Raw genomic sequence first — 27074 nt, forward strand, 5'->3', positions numbered from 1 at the left:
AGGGTTTTATGACTCTGCTGGAGAAAACACCTTTTACGTCATGTTTTTGTTACCCTGTCCTAACTTTTCACCAGTATGACTTACAAACATGATTTTACCTCCACACAACAGCTCATAAGTTCCCCTTCATCTGCATACCACACATGCCTCTGGTAAGTATGATATTGGAGAAAATTATATGATATTTTCCTGTGCACCTATTCAGCTTGAATTTGTCATTAAATTATAACCCTGTCTCTGCAGTCAGCATGTCTGAGGCCTCCCAGGCATGTGTTAGATTTCATTTTCTTGAAAGAGATATTTTCAAAGGCTTTCACGTGTGACCTGCCATAAATGATACAAGGTGCTACAATGGATCCAGGATTTTATCTACCAGCCCCCTCTGGGTAGTTTAACATAAACAAAACACATTGATTTAAACAGCTCCTCTGAGCCATGTCAACTATTTCTAGGAATTAATTCACAAACCCATATTTGCAGATTTATATGCCTAAAAATTAGCTTGCACATGACAATGACCTTCTTGGATGGCGGAACCATGGAGAATTCCATATATTTGGACTTCACACGCTGGATGGAACTAAGCTTGGTTGTGAAGAGCAAGCAATTCCTGTAGACCCCCAGCTGCAAATGAGGACTATCTTTTGTTCTCAGTTGTTTTTTTGACTTTAGCATCCTAACCAACCATTTTTTCACTGTTGCTTTCTTTATGCAATTTTGTAGGCCTCATTTGAGATGGTCTTTAATTTCAAAATGTACTGCAAGTATGGATTCATTGGTTTGACCTCAGAAGAGACTCCAAAGCACAATTTAGTGAAGTCAGTGGCTCCTCTTCCAAACATGTGATGGTAAGGGTATTACCCAGTCGATTTGTTTGTGGTGTAGTTGTGGTATACTACAGAAGGTTTATATGCCCATACTGGACAAACATTTGCTCCCACAGCAAACAAGCCAGAAGAAAAACCTGGCGGTAACTGCCTGTAATAAATCTGAAATTTAATGAATATATTATTTTATTATTAGAATTCAATAACATTATTATACACTACATTACATGTAGAAATTATAATAATTGAGTATAATAAATAAATAACTATATTATTGATCACTATATTAAAGGAACTAAAGATATTTTTTATACACTAAAATATATGTATAATTTCTTCCATCGAAGTTACATTGCTGGGCATGGTCCCTGCAAGACGTGCTTATATATGTGGCTGCAAATAACTGTCACAGTTTTCAGACCACCCAGCAGGTCACATGTTCCAGGTCACCCACCAGGTGCACAGGGATAGTTCACTAATTGTCACAGTTTCCAGAGCAACCAGCAGGTGCACAGGTGTATTGGAAACTGTCACATTTTCCAGAGGACAATGGTAATGCATTGTTGTAAATGGCAGGTGGATGTTTTGCAGAATAACTCCGAAACGATGTAACCGATTACAACGCCAATATTTTTCTGTAAATCTACAGACCAAGACCTTGAGACCCAGCTCAGACATTGGCATCATAGAAATAAATCACTCATAAAAGTCATACTTATGCTATTAATATATAGATGTGTATAATCCTGCTTTTTGCTGGATTGGAAAGGTGTATTAGTCCCAAGCAAGGACCACAAAGTATTTCTTGGTGATGTTAAGGAGTTCAAGTTAGGTACTTTATTGTAATCAGCAACCTATACCAGGGAGTTATTTCACTATAACATGTGAGTTTAATAGTTGCTGAGTATTAGAGTTCATTCTCTGCTGCTGTGATTTACATTGTGATTGCCTATTGCAATTGTCACCTGCACTGACCTGCAATGTGCTTGTTGCACACCACTTTGTTATCCATGCTTGTTTACACATTCATATTACAATGCTATTGTATCTAAGTCACTGCACTTCTGCTGTCATAAGCACCTATTAATAAGAATGCAGATGTGGTTTGTCCCCATTTTCTTCTGTGTATATTATATCTGGGTGTGATGAAACAAGTTTGATATCCTCTTAACCAGCCTGTCCCTCCTTTCTCACATAATATGAAGCATAACAACATGTACTTTTTATAGCCCTCTTAATGATCCCCAGCTCACCAGTCTCATTATATGGGGACAAGGGGACATTGCAGTCATGCCTGTACAGGAGACTTTTTCACTATGTGTTATCCTTTGTAAAACTGTGTATTGCTGATATTACAATGATACTGTCATACTTTGTTCTTAAATTGAAGCCAGGTGGGTTATGGGTAAGGATCGGGTGTGGTCCTGGTCCAGGATACAGGTGAGGGGGCTGTAGCTGCATTCATTTCACCACTCCTTTCTCTACAGGAAGTCCTGATCAGCCTGAAGCTAGTTCTAGCTAAAAAAGATTTTAGGGTGTTAAGACTGGTGGGATCATTTAATCATCTTGGCCTTGCCCCTTAATTAACCTGAGTATGTCATACTTGCCAACTCTCCCGGAATGTCCGGGAGACTCCCGCATTTTGCGAGAGTCTCCCGGACTCCCGGGTGAGTGTGGCAATCTCCTGAATTCTGCCCACTTCACTAGGAAGTGCCCCACTTCCTAGTGAAGTGGGCAGAATTAGATCCCAAACGCCGCGATTCCCGGTGAATCGTGGCGTTTGTCCCCGCAACCGCTGTCAAATGACGCGATTTGCGTCATGACATCACAGTGGGCAGAGCCAAAATGGCGCGATTTCGGCCGCCCGCCCCCTCACGCCCACCTCCACTGGCTGGCTCCCGGAAGGGAGCTGAAGAAAGTAGGTAAGTATGGAGTATGTCCTCATTGTCTATTGCCAGACACCTTGGAATCTACCCAGCAGGGGAAAAATGGATGGATTGGGATGAGCAGGGACAGCTCTGTTACAGCCCCTTTTAACAGACAGCACCTCTCAGAGGCTCCCACTCTCTTAGGCCACCCCTGACCCAGCCCTTGGAACGTGGGAAACCTACAGAGTGTAGAGGAAAGAGTGAGAGCCAGGGGAGGTTGTTGCTGATTTTGTTTTCATCCTGGAAGAACTCCAGTACTGAAGTCTAGGCTTCTGCTGGACTGAGTAGAGGAGAGATTGTCAGACCTCATGGCCGGGGCTCAAAAAGTCGAGACATCCAGGTGACTGAAGCTCATTAAGCTAGTGGGTTAAGGGACAGACAATGTGGTAAACCTGCCTAGAATTTATTTACTGTTTGTGTTTGGAATTCTAGTAATTGTTTTTATTACAATAAATATATTGTTGCACAATTCTAATTTGTCTGAGTGACTATAGGATCCCTAGAAGGTACTGGGTACACTTCCCTGACACAGTAAGTCACCCATGTGTGGCCAGCCTGCGTGAATTGTATATAATTGGGCCAGATAAACCCGGTATCTTCACACTTGGCGAGACAGAAAGGGTGGAGTCAACACCTGGTAGCAAGACCCAAACCCTCCTACCTGAAGTGAGAAGATTCGGGTGGGGGCTCTGTGTCATCACTGGTGAGTGACTAATCACTTGTATTTATTACTTACCCCTGATACAATGAATACAATAGTGTAACAATTGCGCTAATGTGACATTAACAAATAAACAGGCAAAAATAATGTCTCTAAAGTAAAATTCTTTTCTTCTTGTGAAGTGTGAGTTCTTCTTTTATTCTTCCGGTGTGTACATGAAAACAATAAAAATACAAAACATAGTGTGACCTTTATATATGGTAAAATATATAACCCAAAACCAATATGTGATAAAGAATAAGGATATTTTTTCCACTGAAAATAATATCACCAGTAGGTGAGGTAGGTATATACAGGTCACACTATGTTTTATATTTTTATTTTTTTCATGTACACACCGGAAAAATAAAAGAAGAACTCACACTTCACAAGAAGAAAAGAATTTTACTTTAGAGACATTGGGCCTGATTCATTAAGGATCTTAAATGAAGAGGATTCTTATTTCAGTCCTGTTACATTGCAAGGGGTGCAAATTAGTATTTTGTTTTGCACATAAGTTAAATACTGACTGTTTTTTCATGTAGCACACAAATATCAACTTTACATTTCAGTGTACAAATAAGCTACCCGAAATTCGGGTAGGTCTCCCGGGCTCCCGGGAGAGCAGACAAATATCCCGCATATGGCAACATGCTACTCAAAATGAGGCGTTTTGCGGTGAATCACCTCATTTTGGACCCGTCCTCGCAAAACGGCATTTTTGTTGTGGGGCGGAGCCAAAATGACGCAAATTACCGTGCCCCGCCCCTCCCACCCTCTAACCAGCCCCCCTGCCTAGGATCTCCTGGAATAAGCTTGCCAAAGGTTGGCAAGTATGGTATACTGGTGCCTACAGAGCAACTATTGGCCATGTAGATAGTAGTTTACGACGGTTGTGATAGGCATAAATTACAAAAGTGTTTGTAATGTTAAACTCTATAATGCATCATTTAAATGGGACCTGTAATTATCCAAGTGATTCTGTTAATGTCCCAATGATCGCCAGTGCACTACATGCAAAGCAAACGCATTTTGGCCTGAGCCATTAAGGAGAGCAAAGCATAAAAAGGAGTCACTTTACACCTGGGCAAAACCATGTTGCATTGGAGGAGGAGTTAAATTTAAAATGTGGGGACAGATTTATAGTTGGGATAGGGCATGTCCTAGATCAACTTTAAACTCAGTGTAAAAATAAAGCTATCAAATATTTGTGTGCTAGATGAAAAAAACAACCAGTATTTTCCTTATGGGCAAAATAAGAAACTCATTTTCACCCCTTGCATTGTAACATGGTTTGTCTAGGATCAAACTTACTCCTCTTTTTTGCTTTGCCCTCCTTAATGACTCATTGTGGAGATTGCGAAAGTGCAAAGCACTTACACACATATCAGTGGTGGAATGCCACATGCCCTTGTGGGTGGATGGCCTTTGTGGCAGTGAGAATTGATCGACATTTAGCTGCACTGATATTTTGATAATAAATTGCGTCAATAGCAGATTTTCTATTGCAGTGATAAGCAGCGATAGAGAATCTGTGTTACAGAGCCCTGAATGGGCCAAAAGTAAAGTGCTGTTATTATGAAATGTCAAAGTCTAGGAGTGACCAGAGCTCAGCCACGAAGCGGTAAGCTGCCCAAGCTCACAGAACGGCACCGCCGTGGAACAGATGTTCAATAAACACATATGAATGTGATATTTGAAACATAGTAAAATAGAAATATAGAATTTGATTGTAGATAAAAAAAGCTTGGCCCATCTAGTCTAACCATTTTTTTTATTAACTGATGGTACCTTAAACCCTATTTGATCCTTTATTCTTTATAAGGATATCCTTATGTCTATCCCAAGCATGTTTAAATTTCTTTACTGTATTAGCCTCTACCACCTCTGATGAGAGGCTATTCCACTTACCCAATACCCTTTCCGTGAAGTCATGTTTCCTCTGACCCTACTTCCCCCCAGTGCCAGTATATGTCCTCGTGTTCTAATACTTCTCTTCCCCCCAGTGTCAGTACATGTCCTTGTGTTCTAATACTTCTCTTCCCCCCAGTGTCAGTACATGTCCTCGTGTTCTAATACTTCTCTTCCCCCCAGTGTCAGTGCATGTCCTCGTGTTCTAACACTTCTCTTCCCCCCAGTGTCAGTACATGTCCTCGTGTTCTAATACTTCTCTTCCCCCCAGTGTCAGTGCATGTCCTCGTGTTCTAATACTTCTCTTCCCCCCAGTGTCAGTACATGTCCTCGTGTTCTAATACTTCTCTTCCCTCCAGTGTCAGTGCATGTCCTTGTGTTCTAATACTTCTCTTCCCCCCAGTGTCAGTACATGTCCTCGTGTTCTAATACTTCTCTTCCCTCCAGTGTCAGTACATGTCCTCGTGTTCTAATACTTCTCTTCCCCCCAATGTCAGTACATGTCCTCGTGTTCTAATACTTCTCTTCCCTCCAGTGTCAGTACATGTCCTCGTGTTCTAATACTTCTCTTCCCCCCAGTGTCAGTACATGTCCTCGTGTTCTAATACTTCTCTTCCCCCCAGTGTCAGTACATGTCCTTGTGTTCTAATACTTCTCTCCCCCCCCAGTGTCAGTACATGTCCTCGTGTTCTAATACTTCTCTTCTCCCCAGTGTCAGTACATGTCCTTGTGTTCTAATACTTCTCTTCCCCCCAGTGTAAGTACATGTCCTCGTGTTCTAATACTTCTCTTCCCCCCAGTGTCAGTACATGTCCTCGTGTTCTAATACTTCTCTTCCCCCCAGTGTCAGTACATGTCCTCGTGTTCTAATACTTCTCTTCCCCCCAGTGTCAGTACATGTCCTTGTGTTCTAATACTTCTCTTCCCCCCAGTGTCAGTACATGTCCTCGTGTTCTAATACTTCTCTTCCCCCCAGTGTCAGTGCATGTCCTCGTGTTCTAACACTTCTCTTCCCCCCAGTGTCAGTACATGTCCTCTTGTTCTAATACTTCTCTTCCCCCCAGTGTCAGTGCATGTCCTCGTGTTCTAATACTTCTCTTCCCCCCAGTGTCAGTACATGTCCTCGTGTTCTAATACTTCTCTTCCCTCCAGTGTCAGTGCATGTCCTTGTGTTCTAATACTTCTCTTCCCCCCAGTGTCAGTACATGTCCTCGTGTTCTAATACTTCTCTTCCCCCCAATGTCAGTACATGTCCTCGTGTTCTAATACTTCTCTTCCCTCCAGTGTCAGTACATGTCCTCGTGTTCTAATACTTCTCTTCCCCCCAGTGTCAGTGCATGTCCTCGTGTTCTAATACTTCTCTTCCCCCCAGTGTCAGTACATGTCCTCGTGTTCTAATACTTCTCTTCCCCCCAGTGTCAGTACATGTCCTCGTGTTCTAATACTTCTCTTCCCCCCAGTGTCAGTACATGTCCTCGTGTCCTAATACTTCTCTTCCCTCCAGTGTCAGTACATGTCCTCGTGTTCTAATACTTCTCTTCCCCCCAGTGTCAGTGCATGTCCTCGTGTTCTAATACTTCTCTTCCCCCCAGTGTCAGTACATGTCCTCGTGTCCTAATACTTCTCTTCCCTCCAGTGTCAGTACATGTCCTCGTGTTCTAATACTTCTCTTCCCCCCAGTGTCAGTACATGTCCTTGTGTTCTAATACTTCTCTCCCCCCCAGTGTCAGTACATGTCCTCGTGTTCTAATACTTCTCTTCCCCCCAGTGTCAGTACATGTCCTCGTGTTCTAATACTTCTCTTCCCCCCAGTGTCAGTACATGTCCTTGTGTTCTAATACTTCTCTTCCCCCCAGTGTAAGTACATGTCCTCGTGTTCTAATACTTCTCTTCCCCCCAGTGTCAGTACATGTCCTCGTGTTCTAATACTTCTCTTCCCTCCAGTGTCAGTACATGTCCTCGTGTTCTAATACTTCTCTTCCCCCCAGTGTCAGTACATGTCCTCGTGTTCTAATACTTCTCTTCCCCCCAGTGTCAGTACATGTCCTCGTGTTCTAATACTTCTCTTCCCCCCAGTGTCAGTACATGTCCTCGTGTTCTAATACTTCTCTTCCCTCCAGTGTCAGTACATGTCCTCGTGTTCTAATACTTCTCTTCCCCCCAGTGTCAGTACATGTCCTCGTGTTCTAATACTTCTCTTCCCCCCAGTGTCAGTACATGTCCTCGTGTTCTAATACTTCTCTTCCCCCCAGTGTCAGTACATGTCCTTGTGTTCTAATACTTCTCTTCCCTCCAGTGTCAGTACATGTCCTCGTGTTCTAATACTTCTCTTCCCCCCAGTGTCAGTGCATGTCCTCGTGTTCTAATACTTCTCTTCCCTCCAGTGTCAGTACATGTCCTCGTGTTCTAATACTTCTCTTCCCTCCAGTGTCAGTGCATGTCCTCGTGTTCTAATACTTCTCTTCCCCCAGTGTCAGTACATGTCCTCGTGTTCTAATACTTCTCTTCCCTCCAGTGTCAGTGCATGTCCTCGTGTTCTAATACTTCTCTTCCCCCCAGTGTCAGTACATGTCCTCGTGTTCTAATACTTCTCTTCCCCCCAGTGTCAGTACATGTCCTCGTGTTCTAATACTTCTCTTCCCCCCAGTGTCAGTACATGTCCTCGTGTTCTAATACTTCTCTTCCCTCCAGTGTCAGTACATGTCCTCGTGTTCTAATACTTCTCTTCCCTCCAGTGTCAGTACATGTCCTCGTGTTCTAATACTTCTCTTCCCCCCAGTGTCAGTACATGTCCTCGTGTTCTAATACTTCTCTTCCCCCCAGTGTCAGTACATGTCCTCGTGTTCTAATACTTCTCTTCCCCCCAGTGTCAGTACATGTCCTCGTGTTCTAATACTTCTCTTCCCCCCAGTGTCAGTACATGTCCTCGTGTTCTAATACTTCTCTTCCCCCCAGTGTCAGTACATGTCCTCGTGTTCTAATACTTCTCTTCCCCCCAGTGTCAGTACATGTCCTCGTGTTCTAATACTTCTCATTCTTTGTAGAATGTTTCCCTCCTGCACCTTGTTATAACCCTTGTTATATTGGAAAGTTCCTATCATGTCCCCGGTTCCCTTCTCTGCTCCAAACTATACATAATAAGATCTCTTAGTCTTTCCGGGTAAGTTTTGAGCTGTAGACCATGCACCATTTTAGTTGTCCCTCTTTGTACAGTCTGTAATGTATTTATATCTTTCTGGAGATACAGCCTCCAGAACTGAACACTATTCTAGATGAGGCCGTACCAATGACCTATACAGTGGTATTATTACTTCTTTCTTTCTGAGACAGATTCCTTTCCCTATGACACCAAGCATCTGATTTGTCTTCCTCATTGCTGTGTTACATTGCTTACCTGCCTTCAAGTCACCTGAAATATTGACTCCTAGATCCCTTTCCCCCTCAGTAGTTTCCAGTATAGTGCCAATAATGTTATATTTAGCCTTTGGGTTTTTGAGATAGATAGATAGATAGATAGATAGATAGATAGATAGATAGATAGGTAGATAGATAGATATATATAGATAGATAGATAGATAGATAGATAGATAGATAGGTAGATAGATAGATATATATAGATAGATAGATAGATAGATAGATAGATAGATAGATAGATATGAGATAGATGGATACATTTGAGATAGATATATAGATAGATAGATAGATAGATAGATAGATAGATAGATAGATAGATAGATATGAGATAGATAGATAGATAGATAGATAGATAGATAGATAGATATGAGATAGATGGATACATTTGAGATAGATAGATAGATAGATAGATAGATAGATAGATAGATAGATATGAGATAGATGGATACATATGAGATAGATAGATAGATAGACAGATAGATATGAGATAGATATGAGATAGATATATAGATAGATAGATAGATAGATAGATAGATAGATAGATAGATAGATAGATAGATATGAGATAGATGGATACATTTGAGATAGATAGATAGATAGATAGATAGATATGAGATAGATGGATACATTTGAGATAGATATATAGATAGATAGATAGATAGATAGATAGATAGATATGAGATAGATGGATACATTTGAGATAGATATATAGATAGATAGATAGATAGATAGATAGATAGATAGATAGATAGATAGACAGATATGAGATAGATATATAGATAGATAGATAGATAGATAGGTAGATAGATATGAGATAGATAGATAGATAGATAGATAGATATGAGATAGATGGATACATTTGAGATAGATAGATAGATAGATAGATAGATAGATAGATATGAGATAGATGGATACATATGAGATAGATAGATAGATAGACAGATAGATAGGACATAGATAGATATGAGAGCGATAGATAGATAGATAGACAGACAGACAGACAGACAGACAGACAGATAGATAGACAGACAGACAGACAGATAGATAGATAAATAGATAGATAGATAGATAGATAGATAGACAGATAGATAAGAGATAGATAGATAAACTGATAGATAGATATGAGATAGACCAAATTATCCGTGTGTCATTTGATTAGTCAGTGTGGTCTTTGCATTATTTTGTTTTCATGTATTAATGTGCCATGGATCGCCCCTGTCTGTTTAGTTTATACTACTGTATATGTCACGTACTGTGCTTTTGTGACACCTTAGAAATAAAAGATAATATATTATATATGTATATATATATATATATATATATATATTTAATTTGTACAATATTTTTTATTCTGTATAACATGTACATTTATCATAGTGCTGTGTAGCAGCCGGCAAGTTACGTTGCACTGAATTCCTTTGAGTGCAGATAACAGAAGCCAAGACTCTCTCTAATAAATTGATATTTTAATGGAAATATTACGGATTCCACCTGCTAACTATCATGCACCAGAACAAATCACTTATTTATTTATTATGTGTTCCCCACACAATCACTATTGATGCAGTTAATAACAATATGACAATATTTGCATCGAAGTTTCTATTGATACAATCTCTAGCAATGCATTTCCCAATCTCTGACATTGTGTCTGTGTTTGAATAAAGCTGATTAAAAAAAAGGGATTGAGCAGAGGGGAGTGGTGGAGGCTGAGCTCAGCTGATGCTACCCAGCTCCTAGAGACCAGGGCTCTCACACACAACACATTGGAGCTGAGCAGCTGCTGGAGCTGTCATTGGTACTGAGCAGAGATCCCTGCTACAGACACACAGCTGAAGACAATACACTCACAGCAAAGACAATACACACTGCCTGCAAATAGCCCACACTAGGACACACTGCTAGACACACTCTGGGATTGTGCATTTTTACAATTATCCAAGGAGGAGACAAGTGGAAGCAGCCAGTAGGTGAGTGCATTCATCCTCCTCTCTTTATCCTCTTCTGCAACTGAGGAAACCAGTGTAAATGTCAGATGTCTGTGTACCAATGGGACATAACTGATGATCACCATTTTGGGAGAGCTGAACTGATTTTGATATTTTGCATTCTTGTTTTTTTTATTTCCCAAGCATCAGCCGGCTTCTTCCGTGAGCACAGTTATCAACAATGGTCCTCTAGCTTGGTGTGATTTCATTGCAGTCAGCCGTGAGAGAAGGATGCTGATGCTGATGGGGAGGGGGGTTACGCTGGATCTGCTAATGATCAGCGAAGAGGGGTTTTCTCTCTTTCCCTCGTGTTCCTTTGTGAAGGGAATAATATAATAGCAGACATCTGCAGATCTTTTTTTTTGTTCCCTCCAACCCTTGGCTCTTTCTGCCTCCTGTAATACCCTGCTGCATACTGACCAGCTGTCACTTTTGGGGGGTCTTTGCATTTGCATTAAGTATCCTTTCATTGTCGTCAGGCCTGTCTCCCTTTTTCTGGGAAGATTCAAACCACCCGCTTAATATTTCATTTTGGGTGGTACCCTGGGAGATGTCCTGGACTCCGGACACAGAAAGAGACAAAAGGGCTTTTAAATGATGGCTTTGGACCCTAACCCCCATATAACTTACTTACAAGTCTCGGCGGACCTCTAGTTTGTGCTGAGTGGTGCTTGCTGTCTCCTGACAAATGAATGTGCTCTTAGAATTCAGGGTTACAGTGTGAAATGATGGTTGGGAATTAAAACTCCAAATCTCCCTGCACTCCTTTTGATTTATGGGTGATTAGCCAAGTAATTCCCATCCCTCCTGTATTTTCACACTTAATGCATTTACATCTTTATGCTCCCAGTCCCACTCTCTTGCATCCATCATTGTTTAATGCTTCCTCAGCAGTTCCACGACTTTGTTTTTTGTGCCTTAAAGAATGTTAAGAGCGTTTGTTAAGCACCCAGGATCAGGATCCTGTTTAGTTGTCAGGATTCTAAGAACTTCCTAAAAATGATTTTTTGAATCTTTAAGTAACTAGAATATTCCTTAGCCCTACTCAATGAAGCATTAAAATACCCAAACTGTAACTGCAGAATATTTAACCGTAATCCAGTTTAAAATAGCAAACATTTTAGTGTGATTTAGAAATCTAATATAAAAGCATAAAGGTATGACCACCATGTGTCACTTTAATCTATTAACACTGATGTCTCCGCTGATGGGGAAACTTCAGTACACTGTGGCGAATAAATGGTTACCAATGACTGGTGAAGTTGACAGGGACTCAGTGATGAATTGTATGTTGCAAGATTCATGTGTAAAGATGGATGAGAAGTAGGAGGTTCTCATTGTGTCTTTAAGGGGCAGATCATTAACTATACAGAACACTTCCATTCACTAAGTCATTACCTTGTCTAATCGCCAGCCTCTGAGTCTGTGGTAGGTCAGTATTATGTATTAGCGAGAGAGAGAGAGAGGGACCGGTATATGACTGCTGGTGACTCTCCCAATACCTGTATGCGTTGATGGTGATGTCTCTCCTCAATGATGGATTGTGTTTAACATGAGCGTTTATCATCAGGTGCAAAGTTTAACAGCTCCTAGTGAGTGGAATACACGCCTGACTCATCCTTCTGCAGATGTGTGTGGTTTTATATATTAAAAAACGATACACTTATTATTAACATATGCACTAAATACATACATGCCAAATATATACACACTACCTACGTACATAATATAGATAAAATGTTCAAAATTATTGTATACAGTAGTCGCCTTGTTATATATTTAGCTGTGAAATTTTGCTTGCTTTTCAAATTTTGCAGTAAATATTTTAAATGTTTCCAACCAAACCATAAAAGGCAGCAAACTAAGAATTGTATGACAGGAACATCCCACTTTGTTCTGCCGCGAAACTTGAATCTCGTAAAATGTCACACTACACTACACACATGATACATGATATAGTGTGTCCCTATGCTTCAATGTAATATTACATATATATATATATATATATATATATATATATATATATATATATATATATATATATATATATATATATATATATATATAGGCAGCATATGACACTGTGCCTTAATATTTAATCATTCACAAATTCTGAATATCCAACACACCACAAAAAGATGTCTGTTGAACTAAAGGATTAAATCATTTTAAATGTGTCATTTTTACTTGTAAATGTACCAATGGACATCACATTTTTTCATTTGCTATGCATTATTGAGTGTTTACATGAATAAAGTGTTGTTTATTTTTATATATCTTTTGTACAGTTTGTGTTTATTTGTTATTATATACTTTTTTTTACATGAAATAAGCTAACATTATGGGGACTAACATGTTAGGGAAGGTTGGTCATTCTGCAGAGGAGATTAATGCAAGTGAATGTAAATAAGGTTCTGAACACAGGTTGATTCAGAGTTTGCTTGAATGTTGCTTTTATTATGAAACTGAGTGCAATTTGTTTTGGGTTATAAAACAATATTTTGGAATTTTGCTTGAAAATATATATAATACATTGCAGTATGTTTCTCAGTGACTTGGTAATGCCAGTGTTAAAAAAAACTGATTGTGGGCAAGAATCTGTGCAGGGTTGCCCTGAGCAGCAGATTCTTAATGCAGACATTCAGAACTTAGTTTTCAGTGGAGTTCTTAACCCTTTGCCTCCAGGTCTTTGGAAAATGTAAGATTTAAGTGAAATATATAATTATCTTCACCTATATGTGATTGAAACATTGGATTAATTTATTTGAATATACTAAAATATCAATTTGACAAATGAATATTGTATTTCTGTATGAACTTCCTAAGTTTTCCACCTAATCACGTATCATGAAAAGTCAAAACTAAGGGGGAGATTCAATTAGATGCGAGGTGTCTCTGGAACATCTGCGAGACACCTCGCGACAGAGTTTTGACAGAAATCTCTGCTCAATTTCCCTCGCACCAATGAGAGGAGATTCCTACCATAATTGCCGGCAACGTGCCCAACTCGATGTCCGTGTGCCACATCGCCAGGCAGCTGAATCTCCCCCTTACTGTATGTAATCACCGGTGTTACCTATGAGGCGGTACAGTTCGTCTCTCTGCTGCCTGACTTGCCAGACACGTCTACATTGTGTCATTCTCTAAATAAAAAGTAACAACTTACTGATTTTAAACTAAGTAAGATTATTTTTTTTATTTGCTGAGCATCTCCCAGAATAGGCAATTAATGCATTACTATTGTAACGATGATGCAAGAAGAATCATGTTCCAACCTAGTAATTTAATAACATAAAACACTATACATTAAGCCTAGCATGACCTTTCTTATTTATATTATAATCACTCTCATTTTTTCTGAAGTAACTTTATTTTTAAGGACCACGTTATTGGTCTCTTCACACTTACAATGATGGGGAGCTTTTCCTTTATAAACTTCAGGAATGGCTGTAGCGCAGGAGGAGATGTCCGCTCGATATTTATTTTAATTCACATATATCTCTCTACTCGACACCTCCGTTCTGCACAAGATCTGCGTCTCTCTTCCACTCTCATCACATCCTCCCATGCCCGATTACAGGGCTTTTTTCGGGCTGTACCCACTTTGTGGAATTCCCTCTCTCGCACAATAAGACTTTCCCTAGTCTTCAAACCTTCAAGCGTTCTCTGAAAACCCACCTCTTCGGACAAGCTTATAATATTCCTCAACCATCATCTTAATCTCCCTAGGTTACCCTATTACCACCCACTACACACCTAACACAAGACAACAACCCTCTGACCAACATTGCCACACACACAGCCCACTCAATACTTTTACCTTTGCAGTCTAGCTGGTCCAGTGTGCAATATGATGTAGCACATGCCCTTGTGTTTCAAACTCCCATCGTCCCATAGATTGTAAGCTTGCGAGCAGGGTTCTCCTACCTCTCTGTCTGTATGTATTACCCAGTATTGTCTTATTAATGTTTGTTCCCAATTGTAAAGCGCTACGGAATTTGCTGGCGCTATATAAATAAATGTTGATTATGATGATGACATCCTTTAATGGATGATATGGTTGATGAGATGATTCTGTGCACCGCTAAAGTATAACCATTTTGCTAAAAGCGATAATATTGTCGCAACAAAGTTAAACGGAGCAGCAGTTTTGGCTGCCTGCCAAGTTATGTGGGAGGGGAGAAGATGAAAGCTTAGACTACTGCTTTTTCATGTTGAATTGATACATGTTAGCCGAAATCTGTGGGCGATAAAGTTTAAGATAAGGTAGAATTGTGCGGACTGCCCTTTAAGCAGTCATTTCACAGTCTACAATGACTTTGATTTGACACCAGCAGGTAAATAAATGCATGGCAAATGTAGTTTGCTGCCAAGTTCGTCAATCCCGACGCTGTATAAAATGTCACATACTGTATTTGATGATACCAGCAAAATGTTAGAATCCATTTGCTTAGCAAACGTGTCCATTGCAAGTGTGATATTGAAGAGACATTTATATAGATACTTGGGGCTAGATTTACTAAACTGCGCGTTTGAAAAAGTGGAGATGTTGCCTATAGCAATCAGATTCTAACTTTAATTTATTTAGTGCATTCTACAACATGACAGCTAGAATCTGATTGGTTACTATTGGCAACATCTCCACTTTTTCAAACCCGCAGTTGAGTAAATATACCCCTTTGCCTCTTAATAGTCTTCTGGATTAACTTTAGTTTAATCCACATTTCCACCAAAAAATCTTTAAAGCGTCTCACAAACACCCTTACCCTGGGTTCACCCGTCTTTGCCAATAACTCTGGGTCATATAAAAGTAATGACATAATTACTTCTGTAGCCGGAAGCGGGGTAATTACGCCACAGGGGGCAGACATAAGACTCCACAGTGGTCTGCTCTGCAAATTGGTTTGTAGAGCCTCAGTGTCAGGACAGGACCCCAATCATCATCATCATCAACATTTATTTATATAGCGCCAGCAAATTCCGTAGCGCTTTACAATTGGGAACAAACATTAATAAAACAATACTGGGTAATACATACAGACAGAGCGGTAAGAGAACCCTGCTCGCAAGCTTACAATCTATAGGACAATGGGAGTTTGAAACACAAGGGCATGTGCTACATCATATTGCACATTGGACCAGCTAGAATGCAAAGGTAAAAGTATTGAGTGGGCTATGTGTGTGGCAGTGTTGGTCAGAGGGTTGTGTTTGCTGTGTAGAGGGTGGTAATAGGGTAACCTAGGGAGATTAAGATGCTGGTTGAGGAATATTATAAGCTTGTCTGAAGAGGTGGGTTTTCAGAGAACGCTTGAAGGTTTGAAGACTAGAGGAAAGTCTTACTGGGCAAGGGAGTGAATTCCACAAAGTGAAAAAAGTCCTGTAACCGAGAATGGGAGGATGTGATGAGAGTGGAAGAGAGACGTAGATCTTGTGCAGAACGGAGGTGTCGAGTTGGGAGATATTTTGAGACAAGTAAGGAGATGTATGTCGGTGCAATTTTGTTGACCCCAATAATGAAGAGGAAAAGGCGCTAGATGGATCCTGATGTTTCAACTTATGTTAAATTAGCTTTTAAAGCAATGTCCTATGTTTGCTTCTCTGTTCCAGTTACATACATATTATAATGTGTAAAGATCAACAAAATGTTCTCTTCATTGTATGTTGCTCACTAGAATGCTCTCTGTATTGTATATCAATCACTAGAATGCTCTGTGCATTGTATATAAGTCACTAGAATGCTCTCTGCATTGTATATCAGTCACTAGAATGCTTTCTGTATTGTACTGTATATCAGTCACGAGAATGCTCTATTCATTGTGTAGAGGTCAACAAAATGTTCTCTCTATTGTACATTGTTTATCGAAATGATCTTTGTATTGCATATCAATCACCGAATGCTCTCACATATTGCGTAGAGGTCAACAAAATGTTCTCTGTATTGTACATTGGTCACTAGAATGCTCTCTGTATTTTATATCAATCACAAGAATGCTCTCAGCATTGTATATCAGTCATAACAATGCTCTATGTATTGTGTTGAGGTCAACAAAATGTTCTCTGTATTGTATATTGGTCAGAGAAATGCTCTTTGTATTGTATATTGGTCACAAGAATGCTCCCTGTATTGTATATTGGCCACAAGAATGCTCTCTGTATTGTATATTGGTCACAAGAATGCTCTCTCTTATTGTGTAAAGGTCAGCAAAATATTCACTGCATTGTATATTTTTCACTAGAATGGTCTCTGCATTGTGTATTAGTAAATGCTAGGTGGCACATATAGCATGCAAACAATTGGTGCACAGCCTTCGATGGGGCAATTGTTGGGGCTGGAGATGAACTAGCAATTGTTAAGTGGTAGCCACGCTAACTCCAGAAGTACCATGCACCCCGGTGTCACAATGTTTATTCTGCAGCAGTATGTATAATAGTTTCACTTCTATAATTAATTAAGTACTGACTAAATACATTCTGATACACATGATGGTAAATGAGGATGAAGTTGCAAAGAGAGAGTGGTATAGAACGAGAGATTTGTATTGTGGCTGTTATTATTTACAATATATTTTCATTTCAACCTCTGTTCTTTTTCTCTGCAAATCCCATAAACCTATATTATTATGCAAATGAGTGCAATGCTGTTTGGAAGGTAATCTTCTGTCTAATAGTATTTGCACCCTTAGAATGTGTAATCTCTTATTTGTAAGAGAAGACAATGTGATAACACGTGGGAAATTTTACAGTGGATAACGTATCCTGTATTGTGAATTATAGAGTTATTAAGTTGCAAAGGAGTGCCCTTATGGATCTCTGGAGTGACTTCTAATACCCTTATAAGCTAAACAGTGACACCAAATAGTCATCTCAAAATAAGTAAAATAGTACGGCAAGGAAAATATTGTTATAAAAAATGTGACTGAAAAGTTAGATGAACTGATGTGAGAGAGGAAGAAGTTGTATGGAAGATTTGGGGCTAGATTTACTAAGCTGCGGATTTGAAAAAGTGGGGATGTTGCCTATAGCAACCAATCAGATTCTAGCTGTCATTTTGTAGAATGTACTAAATAAATGAAAGCTAGAATCTGATTGGTTGCTATAGGCGACATCCCCACTTTTTCAAACCCGCAGCTTAGTAAATCTAGCCCTTGGTGTATGTACAGAATTTAGATGTTCTTCCAAAGTCTCCAAGAATCCTGCTTTGTTCCTTCCTGATTCTGTGCCTTTATAGAACACAAGGCCCCGCCCACCCTTGTCACATGACTCGTTAAGAAAGTCCATTGTCACTTTAGCTTCTCACTAAAGATGAGAGACATTGTTACTTCTAATATAAGGAGTCTCATGTGCCCCACTTCAACTCCCAATTATCCAAGTATCAAAAGGAGAGGCGAGGCCGACTTTATTGCACCATTTAGGTCATCAAGTGGCCTGACAAGTTGTATGATGACGTTAATTGCTCAGTGTTCACTGACGTGGGTGGCGCTTAGTCACATGATTTGCGTCATCAGGGAACTTTCCCATTCACCTTGCAGGTCGATAAAACACAGGTACCAACACCACAATTGTCTGTAAAGGTGTGTGTGCCATTGATATGTACCTTATTGACCGTTTTCATTGTTGGAATCTGAAAAAGATTCAGTGTAAGTATCTCATAATACCTTTATTTCATTTATTTTCAGCGCTTCCAGTTATATAGTTACATAGTTAGTAAGGAATTTTTTGCAGACACAGGTTTATCAAATTCAGCCTTTCATAAACTCTACAGGACCACCAGTGTGACAATTGTCAATTTAACCTTACAGGTGGGGAGATAAAATCTCCTTCCAGACCCCAAAAAAATCATTTGATTATTTTTCCTGATCAATCTCCCCCCATCACGTCCTCTACTAATTATAGCTACAGACACCACTTCTGGCAGGAAAGGCACCCAATGTAGTTTTGAATTTTGGTCATTGTCACCTTGTAAGGAATACCAAAGTTTAACTGCTCTTACCATAAAGAATCCCTTCCTATGCTCATGTTGATGACATCTTTCTTCCATTCACAATTGACACCTCGCTCACTGTATGATACAAAAAGCTCATTAGGTAATTATATTTATACATATTAATTAGACCACACTTATGGAGCCTGTTTTTCAAAGTAAGCATTCCTAGCTTTTGGAACCTCATTATAATTGAACCCTTCCATTTCCTTTGTTAATGAGATTGCCCACCTCTGGACCCTCTCAAGTTCTCCTATGTTATTCCTCCATTCAGGGGGCCAAAATTGTATCCCATATTCGAGATGTGGTCAAACTAATTTCACCTACCAGAACAAGGATTGTGGCATTACATTTACCACTGCGGTCATTGTTGGATAGGCTTGGCATTGGGAAGGTGACCCTTTGATGGATAGCAAGAAGCCCTATCTCTTGTGAGCACTCCCGTTTTTGCAGCAGAATGGGTATATCTCCATTTGATAAATAGGCCTGTTGGTCTAAATCTTTTTGTTACTATCCTACGCTGTGTGAATAACAGTGAATAGTTCAGTGTTATCAGCAAATAGAGACACCTTCATTTTCAGGCCATCTACAAGGTCATTAATGAAGAGACAAAGGTCTAACACTGATCCGTGTGGTACACCACTTATAAATTTACTGCATTCTAAACATGTTCCATTTGTAATTATCTTTTCTATTCTATCCTTAAACTAGTTATTGGCCCTTGTATATATTTTTTCTCCTAGACTTAGTCTAGTACACGGGCTGGCAGAGCCCCGAGCTGGTCCCATAGTGGGCTAACTATGGCTGGGTCACTGGACTAAAGCAAGGTGTGTAAATGCACAAGGAGGGGGACCAACCTCTATTGGATCATATTATGGGGATTCCTTTATCTTAATGAGGGGGTACTCTACCAACAAATTAATTAATAAGAGCACTCCACGTCCAATGAAATGTATGAACATGTAAATTTTATTACTTATTATTAAAATCAATGAAATAACTTGGGTTATACTGATATATATGTATTAGAGGACATTCAGCCTTTATGATTAGAGTAGATTGGTGAAATATAAAAAGAAGAAATAAAGAGTTGTGAGGAATAAATTAAGATAATATGTCAAACCATTCAGCAATAACCACTGTACTGACAGTAATTTATTGCAATGTACATAGATCAATCTCATTATCATTATTTTGTATCAGATGTTTTTTCAATTTGCATTGGTAATCTTCACATAATAATACACTACATATGCGTATATTATGTACTCACTGGGCTACCTGCATCTCTGTCCCTAAAATGTTCAGAATAGGCTGCTAAACCGAGTCGCGCCCCCCTGGCTGATATATCCCAGCCAGCCCCTGGTCTGGAACATAAGGTGAGAGTACTATGCGGAACACTATGGAACGCTTTCACAAAACCCACATATATCACATCAGTTGCAGTACCAATATTGAAATTTACCTCCACACGAGTATTGAACCATTGAACCATGAAACCATCCTTACAATGTGTTATCAAATTATTTTCTACAATATATTTCACAGCCTCATTCCTCAGTAACATTTCATATTATTTACCCACAACAGAAGTCAGACTCACAGGTCTATAATTTCCTGGTTCCAGTTTTGTTCACTATTAAAAGATTGATACCACACTTGATTTCTGACAACCTTGTGGTACTTACCCTGTTATGAGGGTTTCTACAAATATAAGACTTAGGTGTCCATCAATTTATGTATAATTACTGTGCTTTCTTCAGCGATAGGATATTGCCCTATACATCAAGGGGTAGGTAGCTATGCAGGTCCTGTCGTTAATAGCCTATTTAACAATCTATATTCTCAAACCACATGAGCAGCAACACTACTTCGGACCTGATATCTCCAATAACGGCCAAGTTGATATATTTATTGAGATGTGTGTCAGATCAGGACTAAACTCCCAGTCATTTGTCCTTCTACCTCTTCTTCTAATTGTGACCCAGCTACCTACCTCAGGACCCTGCACTCCACTGTCTCCAACCCCATCTACACTGGCCCCAAACAGAGTACACTCAGTTTTCAGCAATCTCCCCTCCGTGCTGTCACTGGACCTCAAGATAGCCGGTTGCTCGTTTAGATCCAGAATCTGGGCTTCCAGGCAAGCAACTCACTCGCATCTTGCACTCTAATCTCTGCATTAGGAGTATAGTGCTATAAAGTTTATAGTACTACAGAGTTTTAATACAGTAGTGTTGTAGTGATAAGTAGTCTATTAGTACTCTAAGGTAATTTCTTAAAATAGATTGTTTTGCAAATGACAAGTATGAGTCACAACTGCAAAAATATATCACAGAATCACTTTTACAGACACCGAAATATACTCTGCTTCCCTGTGATCAGCTATGTCCTTGTGTTAAGCTGTGCACACGTCAGGCCAAGTGCACTTCTTTTGTACTTAAGGTGTAACCTCAGTTATCAGTAAATTTACTGAGTGGTAAAAAAATATGACAAACTGTTAACAGGAACTGCAGAAAACAGTCACTGCACAAGTGTTTTAAGACTGAGTAAGGTAGATTCTTACATCCGAAGCCTCAACTCTCTCACCCACACTTAATTCTCGTCACGGGTGGTTGTTCATCCTTGATCTATCTGCTTTCTGTGATAATATATTGAGGAAAAATGTAATTTTAATAGAGCTCATGGCCATAAATATATCAACCTAGTCCCCAAGACAACCAAGAAAGTTCTGGTTTAAGTGCTAAATTATCACCGTTTTCCTTAAACTACAGGTTTGAATGGTAGAATTCAGAGATATATATATTGCCTTAAAATGCTAACAGGGACCAGAATTTAGGAGAATGCAGCCTTTGAATTGTTTTGGAACTTGTGACATCACAAATACATCTTTGTGTTTTTATTACTAAGGCTATACCTGATCGTGATCACCGCTGGAATTTATATAAAACTGAAGCATTTGTCCCTCTTCCGATAGGCTTTGTGCTGAGCCAATGTTTGTATACTTTAGATCAGGGTGATGTCAGTGACAGCTTGGGGATATGAGGATGTGGCCAGAAACTTTTAGTTTTGATTCCTGGGCACGCAATTGCTGTAGAGCGGTCATTTGGCAAGTGGGATGAGAAGACCTAATGCACATTCAGGCAGTACATAGTGACATGTTCTGAATGAGTCCTTTCATCCACGTGCTTCAGGTTCCCATGCTGAATGCCCGCCGTCCTCTTCACCACATCCAGGTGTGTTGAAGTTGGTATTTATACGACACTCTGCTCCAGGATAGCTGAATCAAGTGTCCAATTTTATTGTCAGATGGTAAAGACAGCAGTTTGTTTAGCATATAATGACACCTGTCGCCATTGAAAAATCCCTCCGACCCTGTCTCTGTCTAGACATACATCTTCGGCCTAGTCACTGGCCAACTAACTGGCATCAGTCGCCTGCCCACAATAAGCAAAGAATCTTTTATTCTCCTCCCAAGCACTAATTAATCAATAAAGAAACTAGCGAACTGATTACACCTATGTGGTGCTCCGCGTGTCTGTGTGCTGTATGAAAGCATGAGTGGGAGTTTAACCCTGTCTGCAGCCTGTACATGCAGACTCTTTGGGATTTCACCTGTCCCTATGCAGGAGAGGAGTGGCAAATAAGCCTCTTTGTCACACAGGGATATCATCCTTGTGCATTTACAGGCCAGTTGGATTCCTCCCATATTTTATCCCTGATTGTTGAATGGCCTGCTTGATTTTGGCAACAGGCACTACTAGCAATATGACCATTTTTGGGTTATATTACTAAACGTAGCGGTGTAGTGTTGTAGATTGGTGGATGGACAGGTGCAGAGACGTATTATGCAGCTGTCTGCTATATATAGGTGAGTCATACGTGCCAACCTTGGAGATCTCCCCTCCAGGAGGGGAGATCTCGCAGCTGAGTCCAGGTGATGCTCGCCATTGGGCATCACCCCTCTGCTAGACTCTAGCAATTTTGGACTATTACAGCAGGGGGTGGGTCCAGATGGAGTTATTATTCCCGCCCCGCACTTAACTTACGAGGTGGGCAGGATGTAGGGGGTTGCCCTGCTCTCCCGGGAGTCCAGGAGAACTCCCGAAAATTTGTTGTTTGGTTAGTGTGTACCACTATTATTAAGGGTCAAATTGGATCATCTCAGAAAAGAGAACTTGAGACACAAATTTCCACCAATAAGTTGTTCATATGTCAACATTATATATATATATATATATAGTTAGATATACATAGTATATGAACTATTGAATTGGAATAAACAACCATGCTTCTGCGTCCTTTTTTCTTTGTCCTAACTTTTGTAAGCATCTCGAAATGAAAGAACATGTTTCCAAAAGGCGAGAACAAGAAATTTACATGTTTCCATGATTACAACAACGTACATGCCCCTCCCATGTGTCACTCACTGCGGACACACCTCTTGCTGCTACAGAGATTGTATGATGGGCTGAGGGTTGGGGGGGGATATTACCTGGGTAGGAGGGTAAATTCAGGAGCCCCATACAACCATGTTATGCACGGGACATCTTTTTACAGCATTATTTTTATCTGCCTTTCCACAATTTTGGGGTGATAACTGATTGTACTTTTCTGTAACAGTTCCATCTGCAGGCCACTCACTAAACGTACAAGTTCATGCATTGCAGATGTGGGCAGCTCTTCAGCCTGCTTCATTAACATTAATACAGATTTTTTGGCATACCTGTTGATAGAATTTCTCTTTGTCTTGGATGGAGTTTTGGTGACAGTTTGTAGAATTGCATTGGTATTTGCACTAATATGAGGTTGTTGTGACCACACTGAAACTTTTTTTTGTCTCTAACACATTGCTTTCCTTCCTCTATGAATGATTGAAGACTTTGTATAAGTGTTCTTGACAATGCAAAAGCACAGACTTCCTCTCTAATGTATATTACGCTTATATCCGTGGCTCCAGCAGGATTGTGATTAAATAATTGAGCATTTGTACACACTTGTCAGTTTGAATGCATATCGGCGCCTGGTGTCCTGGCTGCTAATTCTTCACCACCACCTACAATTGTTCTATCTGTGTTTCATCTTCGTTAATTACCAGTTCTGGACACTATGAATGTGACCAGCAATGACATCATGGTTGGCCAGTTTAATGTTGCTTTGGTTTGGTGAGAGAAGCAACTCGTTGCGGTGTTCCCCCTCGTTTTTCCTGCCACTTAAAGCTTAACGATGGTTCTGGCAACAAAATAATGGCTAAAATGTTGCTAGTGGCGCAATCGTCCCTGCTGAATTTGGGAAGTCATATAACATTGTCATGGATGGTTTTTGTATGCTCACGCGTTTTCTCAAACATGTACATGGTAGAATTCAATTTGTTTGGAACATCATATTTGAGCTGATTTTGGGGGAATATTACCCTTTTAATGTGATAATTGCATTTCTTGTTAAATATGATTTGTTAAAGTCTACCTTTAACATCGGTAACGCGCTTTCAATGGGGGGAATTCAATTGGCCACATTGCTCGTGAAAGTAACGTGGGCCACATCCTATTACCGTTAGTAAGGTAATTTCAACGCTGACTCTTGCTTGCAGCTCTGAGAGCCGCTAGCAGAAAGCCGCATTAAAATTACCGCACTATTGGTAATAGTGTGCGGGCCGCGTTACTTTCACAAGTAATGTGGCCAATTGAATTCCCTCCATGTCTTGCTAAATGTCCAAAACTTTCTTTTCCATGAAATTAAGCAGAGTTGCAAAAACAGGGGCCCCTCGTTATTTGCCCCAAATTCAAGACTGTAGTAATTTGGACCATTGTCACGTGTAATATTTACAATCTTTAGTTGTCTGGAGGGCAACCATTGCTCAGTTTTGTGATTTATGCAATGAAGGGTACTCTTAGCTCTATGTGATACTGAGTCCAAATGTAAATGGAAGGTGGAATGACAATGCTTAACGTGTTCCTTTTTTAAAGAGAAAATAAATAAAATAAAAGCATTCAAGCTACTGAATGACAACCTATACTGCACAAGGAAGTGTTATGAGAATTAAATCCAAAGATTGATAATATAATGAAGTTAAAGTGCTGTGTCAAGGATGATAAGTAAATAATATACTAGTATCAGTATGGGAAGGTATTGATTCTGATATGTGGCTCATGTGAAAGGAACATAAACTACTTGACAAATAATGTGCTTCTAGAGCCAATGTTAAAGACGGTGACTCAGTGGTTAGCACTTCTGCCTCACAGCACTGGGGTCATGAGTTCAATTCCCGACCATGACCTTATCTGTGTGGAGTTTGTATGTTCTCCCAGTATTTGCGTGGGTTTCCTCCGGGTGCTCCGGTTTCCTCCCACACTCCAAAAACATACTAGTAGGTTAATTGGCTGCTATCAAGTTGACCTTAGTCTATGTGTGTGTGTGTGTGTGTGTGTGTGTGTGTGTGTGTGTTGGGGAAATTAAACTGTAAGCCCCAATGGAGCAGGGGCTGATGTGAGGGAGTTTTTGATGATGATGATAATGAGTATGACGACAACGATGATGATGGTGTTGGGGTTGATGAAGAACCGGTGACCTGACTTTGTTTTGGACACTCTAAAATGCGGGTGAGCAGCGAAATCCTTATACTGTATGTTAACCCTGGCCATAGTTACTTGACTACATGTGTTGGGGCATGAACAGAGTACAAACAGATTCAGAGAGTTACTGCTTTACGTTGGGGACAAAATAAGCATATAAAGTCATACAACTTTACTGGGAAGCTAATAGCCAGTGGGTGTTTGCCATCTTGCTTTTGCATCAGCCATCACTTCACAAAATGAGGCCGATTCAACAATTTTTAATGGCATCATTTTTAAAGCTAACATTATTGCTAAGTGCATGTTCAGGGAGAGTGCTCTAAGATGCATCCTACTGTACTTTTTTTCTGTCTTCTACTTCCAGCATTGATAGTTGATGGCTGGTTTGGCTTTTTCTATAGAATCATTTTAAAATGATTAAGTAATAATGACTGAGAACATACAGGGCCTGAATCATTAAGGAACATAAATGCTGATATCTGCTGTGCTTTGTGTAAAATCGCTCTGCGTGTGTCCATAACCCGCCATGTGCCAGTGAACGCAAGAACGTCTAATTCATCTTTTCGAGGGAAAAGTACCCTTACAACTGATTTCAGGGGTTTAACTGGGAGAGGAACGGGCATTTGCACGTAGTCAATGTACAGTAAGGGTGTACGCAACAGCATCCGATTCAAACTTTGGGCATCTCAAGGTCCATGTTTTTTCTGTCGAATCACTTACACCAGCTACAGAGCAGGTATATCTGCCGATTACTAGTGATGACGGTCGCATAGACATGCTAGAACATGTGTTTGCAAGTAACATCCTGATAACTGTATTTAATGGGGGCATGGGGTAAAAACATGTATATCCTGATCATCATCAAGGACAACAATACTAGATGTACAATTAACATTTTTATTGAGTTTGTTTTGGAAGTGCCATCTGGCCGGTCAGGTCCTGTATGTCTATCCGACAGCAGACAATGATGCCTCCATATGTTGGATCATAGACAAGGTTCCAAGTTATGTTCCACAGGGACCTAGTCTGACCTTTTGTGCACATATATTGATCATCGCTTTGTTATCCATGTCACTCTGAAACATTTCCAAACTGATTATTTCCAGCGTGTAATGGCTACTGGCCTTTTATATACTGTATGGCTTTTATGTTTTGACGTTTGAAATTTCTTGGTTGCTTGTGAGGTTGTAAGTGATGGAGAGATAGCAACCGTGGCACTGTATGTTATTGCATTACTTAGCCTGTAATAAATTACATTTCCCTTTACAGTGTAATGTTTTATAGGATGAGTTGTGCTGCTCAGATGCAGTTGGTGCGACATACAAACACTGATTGCATTGCACACAATTGACAAATGTTTGTTATACATTAACTTTTTTAGCCCTGAAATAGTTGTATTGGCATATACTTTTTTTTTTTTTTAGCTTTGTTGCCATTGGCACAAGCATTGCTTCTTTTCTTGTACAATGTACTTAGTAATGTGGCATTGTCTGGACACATTTGCCTGTGGCAGATATAGGTTCATGATTTGATGGCAAATGTTTATCCTCTTCTGATCACCTCTGAGCATGGCCTGAGATTAACTGTTGATGTACATCGCAGTAGTTGTTATCTCATCATGATCATCCTCCAAATGTCATACAACTTTACTGGGAAGCTAATAGCCAGTGGGTGTTTGCCATCTTGCTTTTGCATCAGCCATCACTTCACAAAATGAGGCCGATTCAACAATTTTTAATGGCATCATTTTTAA

The 27074-nt window shown here is 39.9% G+C and overlaps 1 protein-coding gene across 2 annotated transcripts in view; it reads left to right on the forward strand.

The window, feature by feature from the left end:
* Positions 1-10504: 10504 nt before the first annotated feature.
* Positions 10505-27074, forward strand: part of CTNNA2 (catenin alpha 2) — a 1470003-nt gene continuing 1453433 nt past the window's right edge. For both annotated transcript variants that reach the window (XM_075191920.1, XM_075191984.1), the window contains exon 1: positions 10505-10750. The gene's annotated coding sequence lies outside the window, so the exon portion shown is untranslated. The remainder of the gene's footprint in view (positions 10751-27074) is intronic.

This window comes from Mixophyes fleayi, chromosome 1 (genome assembly GCF_038048845.1).
Source record: "Mixophyes fleayi isolate aMixFle1 chromosome 1, aMixFle1.hap1, whole genome shotgun sequence".
NCBI lineage: Eukaryota > Metazoa > Chordata > Amphibia > Anura > Limnodynastidae > Mixophyes > Mixophyes fleayi.